Source organism: Bison bison, unplaced genomic scaffold (genome assembly GCF_000754665.1).
Source record: "Bison bison bison isolate TAMUID 2011002044 unplaced genomic scaffold, Bison_UMD1.0 scf7180017864247, whole genome shotgun sequence".
Lineage (NCBI taxonomy): Eukaryota > Metazoa > Chordata > Mammalia > Artiodactyla > Bovidae > Bison > Bison bison.
This window is the reverse complement of record NW_011494819.1, coordinates 68,924-72,452: the sequence shown is the minus strand read 5'-3', so window position 1 is coordinate 72,452 and position 3,529 is coordinate 68,924.

The following is a 3,529-nucleotide window of genomic DNA, read 5'->3' as shown; positions in this document are numbered from 1 at the left end:
AATCCTATTTCAGGCATTTACCTTCTCTCAGGATGGTTTACTTTCTCAAGTGATTAAATTCATCTGTTAGTCAGTGACTCTTATCAGTTTCACCATCAGAGACTTGCCTTTTCAAGTTCTGAGTGTACCTTACTGAGTGGCTTCATGTGCCAAACAAGGGACCCATTCTTCTAATCATTATCATCCTTATATTTATTGTTATCTTCATCATTATCATCAAAACAACACTGTAAAAGAGGACTCTTTTGTGTGTTAAAGTACAGTGATCATTTTAAAACTTAGGTAATACTTGCCTCTTCTTATATCTAACCTTTCAATGGCTTCCCATCCTAGTTAGAATAAAATGTAAACTCCTTTCCATGGTGTTGCTAGCCTGTCCCCCAGTCTTCACAACCCTTCTTTGGGTTCAGCACCCTAATTTTCCCTTGGGGACTCACTTTTCTTACACTATTAGTGTACACTTCAGATGGAAAAAATCTTTTCCTCCAATCTGAAGTGCGTGCTTTCTCTCAGACTGGCCAGTCAGCATGTTCTTTCTGCAGGCCACAGAGAATGGTTCAAGGACAGATACATGTCCCAAATTTGCCCAATGAGGATCAGGTCTGAATATTTTGCAACAATCATTGGATGACTAGTGCAATCTTTTAGGATGCTAAAGTGCTAGAATATACAGCTGAATCTTCTGTTCATTATTTTATGACATTTATGTCACATCTTTGGCATAGTCAATAAAGCAGAAATAGATGTTTTCCTGGAATTCTCTTGCTTTTTCAATGATCCAGCGGATGTTGGCAATTTGATCTCTGGTTCCTCTGCCTTGTCTAAAACCAGCTTAAACATCTGGAAGTTCATGGTTCACATATTGTTGAAGCCTGGCTTGGAGAATTTTGAGCATTACTTTATGAGCCTGTAAGATGAGTGCAATTGTGTGGTAGTTTGAGCATTCTTTGGCATTGCCTTTCTTAGGGATTGGAATGAAAACTGACCTCTTCCAGTCCTGTGGCTACTGCTGAGTTTTCCAAATTTGCTGGCATATTGAGTGCAGCACTTTCACAGCATCATCTTTTAGGCTTTGAAATAACTCCACTGGAATTCCATCACCTCCCCTAGCTTTTTTTGTAGTGATGCTTTCTAAAGCCCATTTGACTTCACATTCCAGGATGTCTGGCTCTAGGTGAGTGATCATACTATCATGATTATCTGGGTCGTGAAGATCTTTTATTCTACAGTTCTTCTGTGTATTCTTGCCACCTCTTCTTAATATCTTTTGCTTCTGTTAGGTCCATTCCATTTTGTCCTTTAATGAGCCCATCTTTGCATGAAATGTTCCCTTGGTATCTCTAATTTTCTTGAAGAGATCTCTAGTCTTTCTCATTCTATTGTTTTCCTCTATTTCTTTGCACTGATCACTGAGGAAGGCTTTCTTATCTCTCCTTGCTATTCTTTGGAACTCTGCATTCAAATGGGTATATCTTTCCTTTTCTTCTTTGTCTTTCACTTTTCTTTTCTCAGCTATTTGTAAGACCTCCTCAGACAGCCATTTTGCTTTTTTGCATTTCTTTTTCTTGGGGATGGTCTTGCTCCCTGTCTCCTGTACAATGTCACAAACCTCCGTTCATAGTTCATTAGGCACTCTGTCTATGAGATCTAGTCCCTTAAATCTATTTCTCATTTCCACTGTATATCATTAAAGATTTGATTTAGGTCATACCTGAATGGACTAGTGGTTTTCCCTACTTTCTTCAATTTAAGTCTGAATTTGGCAATAAGGAATTCATTATACGAGCTACAGTCAGCTTCCAGTCTTGTCTTTGCTGACTGTATAGAGCTTCTCCATCTTTGGCTGCAAAGAATATAATCAATCTGATTTCGGTGTTGACCAACTGGTAATGTCCATGTGTAGAGTCTTCTCTTGTGCTGTTGGAAGAGAGTGTTTGCTATGACCAGTGCATTCTCTTGGTAGAACTCTATTCGCCTTTATCCTGCTTCATTCTGTACTCCAAGGCCAAATTTGCCTGTTACTCCAGGTGTTTCTTGACTTCTTACTTTTGCATTCCAGTCTCCTATAATGAAAAGGACATCTTTTCGGGGTGTTAATTCTAGAAGTTCTTGTAGGTCTTCATAGAACTGTTCAACTTCAGCATTTTCGGCATTACTGACTGGGGCATAGACTTGGATTACCGTGATATCGAATGGTTTGCCTCGGAAACGAACAGAGATCATTCTGTCATTTTTGAGATTGCACCCAAGTACTACATTTTGAACTCTTTTGTTGACTATGATAGTTCCTTCATTTCTTCTAAGGGATTCTTGCCCACAGTAGTAGATATAATGGTCAGCTTAGTTAAATTCACCCATTCCAGTCCATTTCAATTCGCTGATTCCTAAAATGTTGATGTTCACTCTTGCCATCTCCTGTTTGACCACTTCCAATTTGCCTTGATTCATGGATCTAACATTCCAGGTTCCTATGCAATATTGCTCTTTACAGCATCGGACCTTGCTTCCATCACCAGTCATGTCCACAACTGGGTGTTGTTTTTGCTTTGGCTCCATCTCTTCATTCTTTCTGGAGTTATTTCTCCACTGGTCTCCAGGAGCATATTGGGCACCTACCCACCTGGGGAGTTCATCTTTCAGTGTCCTATCTTTTTGCCTTTTCATACTGTTCATGGGGTTCTCAAGCCAGGAATACAGACCACCTGACCTGTTTCTTGAGAAATCTATACAAAGGTCAAGAAGCAACAGTTAGAACTGGACATGGAACAACAGACTGGTTCCAAATAGGAAAAGGAGTACGTCAAGGCTGTATATTGTCACCCTGCTTATTTAACTTATATGCAGAGTACATCATGAGAAACACTAGGCTTGAGGAAGCACGAGCTGGAGTCAAGATTGCTGGGAGAAATATCAATAACCTCAGATGTGCAGATGACACCACCCTTATGGACTTCCCTGGTGGCTCAGACTGTAAAGCGTCTGTTTACAATGTGGGAGACCCGGGTTCGAGCCCAGGGTTGGGAAGATCTCCTGGAGAAGGAAATGGCAATCCACTCTAGTACTATTGCCTGGAAAATCCCATGAACAGAGGAGCCTGGTAGGCTACAGTCTATAGGGTCGCAAAGAGTAGGAAACGACTGAGTGACTTCACTTTCACTTTATGGCAGAAAGTGAAGAAGGACTAAAGAGCCTCTTGATGAAAGTGAAAGAAGAGAGTGAAAAAGTTGGCTTAAAGCTCAACATTCAGAAAACTAAGATCATGGCATTGTGTCCCATCACTTCATGGGAAATAGACAGGGAAACAGTGGAAATGGTGGCTGACTTTATTTTTTCAGGCTCCAAAATCAATGCAGATGGTGACTTCTGCCATGAAATAAAAAGATGCTTACTCCTTGGAAGAAAAGTTATGACCAACCTAGATAGCATGTTCAAAAGCGGAGACATTACTTTGCCAACAAAGGTCTGTCTAGCCAAGGCTATGGTTTTTCCAGTAGTCATGTATGGATGTGAGAGTTGGACTGTGAAGAAG